General features: G+C 36.3%; 1 long non-coding RNA gene across 1 annotated transcript in view; it reads right to left on the minus strand.

Annotated features, from left to right (window-relative positions):
- The window catches only part of LOC128852032 (uncharacterized), a 42611-nt gene extending 41506 nt beyond the window's left edge, over positions 1–1105 (minus strand). The window contains exon 1 of the long non-coding RNA XR_008449653.1: positions 1000–1105. This is a non-coding gene — a long non-coding RNA (uncharacterized LOC128852032). The remainder of the gene's footprint in view (positions 1–999) is intronic.
- Between the last annotated feature and the right edge of the window lie 8547 nt (positions 1106–9652).

Genomic DNA, 9652 nt, shown 5'->3' on the forward strand with positions numbered 1-9652 from the left:
ATGCAAAGCCCATTCATTTTGATACAATGTACTAAACTGCTGCTGTCACTGCTAAAGAATGGCTGCTCAGATTGGTTTCTTGGATTTCTCCCCTGCTCTGTTTTTATCATTACAATGTCTTCATCCATTGCCAAAGTTGGCATTCTTTGTCAAATATACTGCCTCCTACCTAGGATGCAATGTCCACTTCAAGATTAACCAAAAACTAACTTGAAATTCCAGTAGCAATGAATTCTGCACATAGTGTGAGTTTTACAAGCAATAAGATTAAATATCGAATTCACTGAGTATATCAAATGGCTAATTTGGTTACAAATGACTATTCCAAAATCAAAGAAAGAAAATTCTCTACAAGTGTTCAGAGCTGCGTAAATTAAGAGGCCCTCCTATAACCTTTGTTTTTCAATGGACAGACAATGGGTTTATTAACCAAGATACTGTGATAGAATTATTTCCTTATAGATTTAGAATGTAGGTGGATACCTTGCAGTTCTTAGAAGTGGAAGGGGCATTAGCTATCTCAGATTTCCTGTCAAATTTACTTTATAACATGTTCATCTATTTCAATGGCAATCACAATTTTTATTTGAAATTATTAATTATCATAATAGAACGAGGAACAATAGTAAAAAAATAGATTATTAAAACACATTCAAGTGACATTGTCACTATAGATGTGAGATATCTTAAGACGTCTGAATCAATCTATTAATTCGAAGGCACTGAAATGGGTAGACTTCTCAAGGAGCTTTTCAACTTGCAACACTGGTAGAAAAGCTTTTTCTTTTTTTAAAAAGTGAACATTTCTCCATTTGGTTTAGTATGCCGAGTCAGCTCAACAAAGGGTCAGGCAGGAACCAGAAAGGAGAAGGGAGCAGGACTACCCTTTTTGGCAGTAGCAAGCCATTTCCTTGGCACAGCCAACTCATGCAACCTCACATCTTACCTTACTAAACAATGTGAAAATGTATTAATGTCGCTGAAAAATCATGAACTTACCATGGATGATTCAGCGTTGCATCTTACTCAGAAAATAACAGCCTTTAAAACTGTATTTGAGCCCATAGATGAAGGAAATATTTAGTAGCAAACGAATCACAAGTGGCTCAGATGTTGCCAGGGAGATAAATTCAGAAAGAAACAGGAAACAATGCTTGAGTCTATAAATGTGAGGTACTAATGTGGAAGAGGAGGATAGCTTTCAACTTGCAGATCCCGAGCTTAAAAAAAGAGTCCAAACAAAGGACATGCAGGAACCCCTTAAGAGGGCTACCAAAACCAAAATATTAGTACTTCACTACAAAACTGAGTGTGTACTTCCAGGTATGTTATTCCTGAGTGAAGCCAACTTGAAAAGAATCTGACTTCCCTCAACCCTTTTTCATCTGCCTCCTTCACCTCTCTGTGCACAGCCCATTGCTCCCTGCAAGGTGCCAACACGACTGCTTGATGCATAACTATAAGGCATATCACAGAAATGCCCCAGATTAAAAAAGACAAAACCCCCTTCTAATTAAACTCAATACTGTGACATAAAAACTTTCCAACAGTTAGAATGAGACCGCACTTGAATACAGAATAGGGAAATGCATGAACTAAGTCATGCCTCACATAACGAAAGGCTGTAAAGTTACAGAGCAGTTTCTCTCTAAACAAACAATCCTGAGTCTCACAGACTACATTTCTACACACCTCCTGTACTGATGAGCATGCAGTCTAATTATTCTGAGCCTAACTTACCCCTTCACAAGTGTATTTGTGAGCTAACAAAAAGAAATCATGCAAACTGTCTGTAAAAGAAACACTAGGTGATCAGTCACACCTTTAGCTTGGATGCTATTGATTACACACCATCCTAAAACTTTTGGGAAGTTTGGGAAATAAGGTGCAACAGCCCACAGGAGAGCTATGTCCGCCGTAAACACCATGGGAACGTAAACAGAGTGCAGCGTAAATGCTGCGGGTGTTGGCAGAATGCTCATTTTCTGCTTTGCTGCTGCGGGACTAACTTACCAGTGCTTGCAAAACTTGTTCCTTCCCCATCTCCCAGCCTCCCCCAAACCCTTTCAATTCAATCTCAAACTGCAATGATCATTAAAAACAATGAGTATGTCTGGCGCAAGTAAACGTGCCTTGACTATCAACGATTCATTAAGTACCTGGCACTGGATCCATAATATGGGATTCTGACATGGAAAGAAAAGCTTTAGAGCTCATTGAAAAGTACGCGCTTTACATATAAAAGACTTAAAAGGTGCATCTTTGTCTGACAAATAGGAGGAGGCCAAGTTCTTTGTGACTATGTTGATCGTTTCATTCTCTGTATAAGTTAATTTTCCTATTTAGATACCACCTTTTCCAAATCACAGATAAATTAAGTCAACTTTAGCTAATGTGGTAATGATTTGTAGTGAGTGGCAGAAATTCCCCTGTAATTATGCATGAATTGATGTGTGATTTCCTAATGAGCTTAAGTGAAGAAATCATCATTTTGTGATAAATGCTTTATTTCTTAAAATACTCATAACATGTTTCTAATAAATTTAATCAAGCGACTTGCACTCATGTAACGTTTACAATTATTTAGTGTGCAGTCTTTTACAATGCCTTATAGCTTTGGTTGATTGCTGTGTGTTAAAGTTTAGCATTTCATAAACATGGGTATAACAACCATTACATTATTTTTTCTCATAAGCGTGAATTATTTCATTTTGTAGTTAATTTACATTCTGTACAAGTTTTGTGCCTCAAAGGCAAAATTCTTTCATCATTTACATATGGATGTACAAATTAGGAAATGAAATCGAGTGCTTCTACCTTTCAGGACACACCTCGCCCTTCAACATATCATGTGAGGGACAGAAAAGTCTCACTATATTAAGCTGATTTCTAGATTCCCAATTTAAAAGAAATCGAAGAGTACAACTGTTTCATTTCTCTGAAACATCCCTGATCAGTCACCCTACTTCTTCCAACTCTGGCTGAAAACCAGTACAAATTCAACTTGGTAGCAGAGCTGAATTTCTGTGGCAGCTGGGGAGGAAGAAAGCTTTCTAAAATGACCTGAAGGCATTTTATCCTAGGATCTTTTTCCTAAGAATTTTAGCTCAGATCTTTCCTTCTACAGCAAGCTGCTGTAGGGAATGGATGACCTAAGGGAGTTGCAGATCTAGAGACTTCTGAGTTGCAACATCCTCAAAGACTGGAAATCAGATACTTCCTACACTTTCACACATTTAGGTGCTGGAATTTAGTTCTCCCAAGTGTACCATATGGGTTAGCAACTTCCTAAAAGGAGGTGTGCCTGACCAAGGGGAGCCTCCAGCTCTGCCATGATTTCCTCACGCTCTCTTCATGAATCCCTTCTTAGAGCTACAGAAAAAAAAGATACAGAGGAAACTTGTCTTGGTGTTCCACATCGGTAGGAAATTTTTGTTTGATTTCTCACTACAAATAAAAAGCTTGTATAAAAGAAAATTAAACTGAAGGTAGTGAAGCTGGCCAGTTTTAAATGCTGAATCGGTGTTAAATGGTACTGGTAGTAAATCTCAACCACTGTTCCTTACACAGTGCTGTCCCTATAGCTAGAAAAGATCATTCAAAGAACTACACATCAGCACCTCAAAAGACAAGAAGAGATCTTACATGTATCAAAAACATAAAAATGTTTGTTTTGATGATAGGCTGGACTGGATTCATTTAAATTTGAGTTAACATGAGGAATATAGTCCAAAAATAAACCCATACAGCTATCTCAATAAAAAAAAAAAGAAAGAGGCTTGGAACAACTACTTTAGCACCTGAGTACCCTGCAACACATCATTAATGTACAATTATCACTGAATACATTGATTTTGGTTTGAACTCAGTAACTTATTAGTGAACCCTAGTTCTGATGATCTACGTTCAAAAGGATTTTATTACATGCTCAATTCCCTTAGGATACCTGGAAGAATTGTAGCACAAGTATATCTTAGAAAATCTCTCTCTTAAGGCCTCTATATTATAGCTGTTCATAAATCCATCTAGATGATAATCTTCCTTCCTGTCTTCCCACCTGTTCCCACATGAGGTCAAAAAGGTGAGTGACAGTGACAAACTGAAACCCCCTTCCCTGAGCAGGTATTCATTCCTCCTTGATCCTCACAGGCATTTTTCAAGATTCCCCCCCTCCCAGTCTGGTATAAATTTGAATCACAGGAGAAGTCGGAATCAAGATTCAGATTCCTCCGTCCTGCCAACCCATTCTTGCTAAATTCTATCCTCCCACAGCCAGAATATGTTCCACAGCCTAATTCAGGCCACTGAATCATCCTTCTTCAAATATCCAAACTCCTTCTCACTTAAGTTACACTCCCTGACTGTGTATTTGTTAAAGTTTTAAAGTTACAATCAATAATAATGCCAAAATAATAATAAAAAGGGATACAGTGATCATGTAGGCTGAGATTTTCTAAGAAGGAAGGTACAGAACTTCCGTTGGATTCCAACAGGAGTTGGGCTTCTGTTTGCTTTACATGCCTCTGAATATCTCGGGTCTAATAGACCAAAGTTATATCGTGAGAAAGAGAGAAAAAAAAAGTTCAGAAAAATGTAGAAGTAGTTCTCTTAAAACCAAGCATCCTCTGACTTTCTTGACTTTAAGGCTCAGCGCACACCCTCCTTAATTCCACTGCTTGCTTAGAACAAAATATTAGCTTTTTTGGTATAAAAGTTAACAAAGCTTCATCTTACTGAACCTCAAATGTCAAAATTTGCATTATTTTCCTGCAGCTTTGTGTACTATTCAACTGGCTCACACTTAAATGTTACTAAAAAAGTCCAGCAAAACAGTGACCAATACATGCACCATTTTATGAAAAGCTGCCCAGTATCTCACTTTTCTGTTGTAAAATTTATCTGAATAAAGTTGTGTACATTTTTCCTTCCCCTGAAATATTTATTTTATTTACACAAATAAATACTGCATTTGAAAGAACGTAAAGGATGGGACATTGAAATTTGCTCTTTCAATGAAGTACATTAAAAATTCAGTATTTCTCATTTAAAATAAAAAAAATATACTATTCTTATACCTTTTGTTAAACACATTAAGCCAGAGGCTCTCTCTTTAAAACATGGCATTTCCTTTCTCTCTTCAAAAAAGCCCTATATTTAGAACTGTTTAAATAGTATTTTTCTTCATCAGTTTTTTTAATTTAGATGGGTCTAGAGATAGTATTTCTCCAATCTTGTATCCTATATACGGGATCAGTTACAACCTTAGTGATCATTCCATATTTCAGCAGAAAAGTCACCTGAAAAGGCAAACTACCATAAAATCAGCAGGAGGCAATACTTGTGTGTTTTCTCAGTCTAAACTCACATCCTGTAGTAAAAAAAGGAAACACTACATCCATTTGATCAGGATCTCAGGTTAATTCAACAATAATATTTCATAATTTTAGCTGGCCATCTACATTTTATGAATGTTACCGGCACTTTCCACTAGGCTGTAAAAATAATGAACAACATAAATTCTATTTTTTATGTTCCCCTAAAACACTGAGTAGTCAACCCTAACTCATAACATCACTAAAATTCACAAATAAAAATGCACAATCAGACCAATTTTACAGAAAGACTGTTGTACACTTTTCCAATAACATAGATTAGTTTTGTGAAATGAAAACAAAATCTGTTGCTCCACCTTTCTACAAATATACTGGATTCTAAACTGGTATGCGTTCACAATCTGCTGGACAGTAAGATGCAGTTATTTACATTGTTTATTGTTTACCCAATAATACAAGCTAAGTAATTTTGGAATAGTATCGTTTATGATGGCCAGCAGACACTAACAACAACAATGCACGTTTCACTCAAGTGAAAATCCTTGCAAATGTCACCAAAATAAGGAGACCAAACCTAGTGCTGCAGCTATGAAATGTTCTTTTACTGACTGGCGAGCACCATACCTGCGGTGAACAGGTAGGAGCATAGGAGCAGCTATAAGCCAGAGACATCACAGCATACAGCTACTCCTTACAGCTGCAGCTAAGGAAGGTGTTTCAGTATATCCCTAACCCGAATGAATTCTCAAATATCTTTCAAAACAGGGACCTCTGTCACAGTTGTGTTGTCGGTAATGGCACATTCAATTTCAACTGTAAAAGAGGACAAATAGACTCATTCTAAAATACTACGGCAGTAGGCACAACATAAAAGCATAAATGTTTTAATATGTTAGCATTACCTGTGGCAGTGAATATTTTTATTGTAACCCATAAATTTCACTTTATGTTTAACTATACTGGCATCAACAAAAGGCTTGGAGTGGATGGGACCGACAGAAAACAGGTACACTGCCTCTGAAAGTGTTTCCAAGAGGAAGCTGAGATTCCTTGGATGAGTTAGAGGAGATTTTGTAAGAGACATATTCTTGAAAAGTAAGTAATGTTAAATGAATAGTAAACAGTACACTTTACCACAAAAAATTACACTCCTGCATTTGCCAATATATGATATGTAGTTATTGGAACACATTGAAGATTAATGAGCCCACTGAAATGTACCCACATACCTCACTTCAGTGCCACTTGGAGTCAAAATTATGGCATTAACTCACAGGCTCTGCATCCCAGGAACCAGTAAGCAGTGCCAAAGAATCCTTGTTAAGTTATAATTACAAGATTTCTATTTTGCCAGCCACTTCAGTGGCAGATGCATGTGATTTCAAGATGCCAGCTTTTTAGTATTAGATGGAAACGGGATAAATCATTAATTAAAACTTGTTAAATAATGAAAAATTCCAAATATTTTCAATAAACTGCTCTCATTTTCTAGTGCACCATAGTTACAGAGCTACAGTCTGCCCCACTCAAGTCTATGTGTTTTAAAGTTTTGTGGAAAAAGGGGGAATCTATTTCTTGGGAAATATACTTTGACATACAAAAAATATATTATTATAACAGTGATATGCTAGAGTAGGTGCAGCATGAGTTGAAGTGTGGTATAGCTATTTTTTTAAATTTAGTCTTGGTTTTCCCACATTACTTTCTTTATATGATTCTGTGAAATTTTAAATAAACTCAGAATTATAAAGGGAGTAACTTCCTTGCCATATGTAGCAGTAGGAAGAAGGCTGTCTGCAGTAACTTGCATTTTCTTACATACAATAAAACCCTTGAGACAATCCTATTAATAATCAGTGACAAATGCAAAGAAAAAAAATAAAATAAAGACCTGAGTAAAGTTTTAGGAATAAGGGAAACATCAGTTGCGGAATTCATCTGGGTATGACATAGGTTGGTGCAGATATAAAGCCACTGCAGGTCTTTGCTTCAGGGTTCTGGAATATAAAATATTCATGGTGTATAATTTTGCATAATTTGTTTAGCTACTGAGGCATAATTTAGTTCCTTGGTGTACAGATATAAAGAAAAGAATGAAAAAAAGAACAAAATACTTTAAAAAACTGAAGTTTTCTTACTATTCTGGTGTGTGTGTGTGTGTGACACACATACACGCACATAAACTAATCCTTAGATATCAGAGATAAACAGGTATGTATAGATATCAATACCAAAGCATCTTTAATGTTTGGTGCTGGGTTCTCATGCTTTTACTCATTTGCTGAAAATACTGACTTGCCCCTAGCCACACGCTCTACTGTCTGAAATACACCTGAGTTGGGCATTGCCAAGCTCCAGATTCAGAAAGCATCTTCTGCTGTATTCACCAGCTCTAGGCTAGTTTGTACTTGCTCAAACTCTCCGTATGCAAAGAAAAAACCACAACTATAAAGAATCCAAGAAATGTCGTGGACAGAATATTCAAAGCTATTGGCATTTCAGCCTCATTTCCCATCCACTGAGCTAAATGTAATCTGAAATGAACTCAGCAAGTTCAGAACACAAAGGCCCATACTCTATGCTGGGTTTGCAAACTTAATCCCAAATCCAAGGTTGCCCATGACAAATCCACATCATTTTTATGAAACTCACTGCACCAAAGTCCCAGGGACTAGACAAAGAAAACCACAAAGTAAGAAAAAGTTCATATTCCTTTTAACCACTCTTGTGTGTTTTCAGACTTCTACTCAATTGCATAATAAAAAAGATTGTGAGACAGCATTGAAAAACAACGAGCTCACACTTAAAAATACAAGATACAGGAGATAGGGAAGGGGAAGAATGGTAACAAGATAACGAGGAAGCTAACTGCTTATGGTCCACAATAATCCTTCTATTACTGAATTTTTGCGTTGTATTTACAATCTGTAATTTGGTTTTATTACATTTCATTATGTGAAATTTTAATAGAATAGATCATTAAGAAGAGTAACTTTATTCATACATAGAAACAAAAAGATTACTTACAATATTGCTGTGAATCAAATTTTGTTTATTGCTCTTCCAATTCATAAATGTGCAATCCCTGGGAAACACCATACACAGATGCATAGGTAGCAGAAGGAATTTTATGATAAATATTTTGTGAGGCTGTTTTTCCATTGTTTTACTATACTTCTATACAGTAATTTACAAACATCTATAAACCATAATGGACTTTAACTTAATGGCTACATCTCATCTCTTTCTTCTCTTACCCCAAACACATTTCACAGGGAGTTTGGCCCAACCAAGAGCTTTTAGGTTACAATACTACCAAATATGATGAACAAATAATACTAACAACATTAACATGCATCACATATGGGAAAAAGTCTCAAAAGTTAATAAGGAAGTTGAGCTCTCCATTTCCCTGGAAAACTAGACCAAGCAGAGTATTTAACTACATTTAGAACTTTTCAGATATTCCTTCTTAGTTTTATGAAGTTCATATGGAGAAATATAGATAGATAGACAGATAAAGGTATTGCTCTACTCTTTCACTTTCGCTACTGAAGCCACAGAGAGCTGCATGTTTCCTGTCCCAGTATGAAACGGTCCAACACTGGGAGGGGGGGGAAAAGGAAGAAAATCATCATGAAACAGGCTACACACACCTGATTTTGAAATATCTTTTCTTGAATTCCGATGCCTTTTTTTGTGTGTGGAAATTACTTACGTATATTAATTTGAAATCTAAGTTTCCACAAGTAAAACTCACTCATTTTAGTCCATTATGACGGCTTTAACGTAAGTGATACATCATAATCTGGAAGGCCTTCTAAGGAGAAAAGAATTACCAATAACTGAAAGATGTTATGACCTTACCGGTATGCACAAAACTGTAAAACAGGAAACCACTTATTCAGCACAACCCCAAATGAGTTTCTGATGTGCTATCGCCAGAGACAACATAATCTTCCTGTGCAAAATTACTTTCCTATCAATTTTTAATTCATATAAAATTCAAAAAGCACATAAAACAGATAGGGAGGGAAGACAGAAAGAAAGTAAACACAACAGAAATTCCTTCAAACTGCCAATTTTCTTCAAAGTCTCTGACCAGCAGATCAAACTTCAGGATTTCCAAGTTAACTGCCTGTCAGTTCTGCCTCTGTATCTGTCTCAAGGAGTTCTGGGAGCAAAAGTTACCTGGAGTTGGTCAACCAGCAGCTGCGTATATATTGCCTGCATTTACCATCTGTTTGCAAAAGAACAAAGTGATAGTATATAACATAACAGTTATTTAAAGCCCTTTGGAAAATCAAGTCACTACTGCT

Source organism: Cuculus canorus, chromosome 4, assembly GCF_017976375.1.
Source record: "Cuculus canorus isolate bCucCan1 chromosome 4, bCucCan1.pri, whole genome shotgun sequence".
NCBI classification, from domain to species: domain Eukaryota; kingdom Metazoa; phylum Chordata; class Aves; order Cuculiformes; family Cuculidae; genus Cuculus; species Cuculus canorus.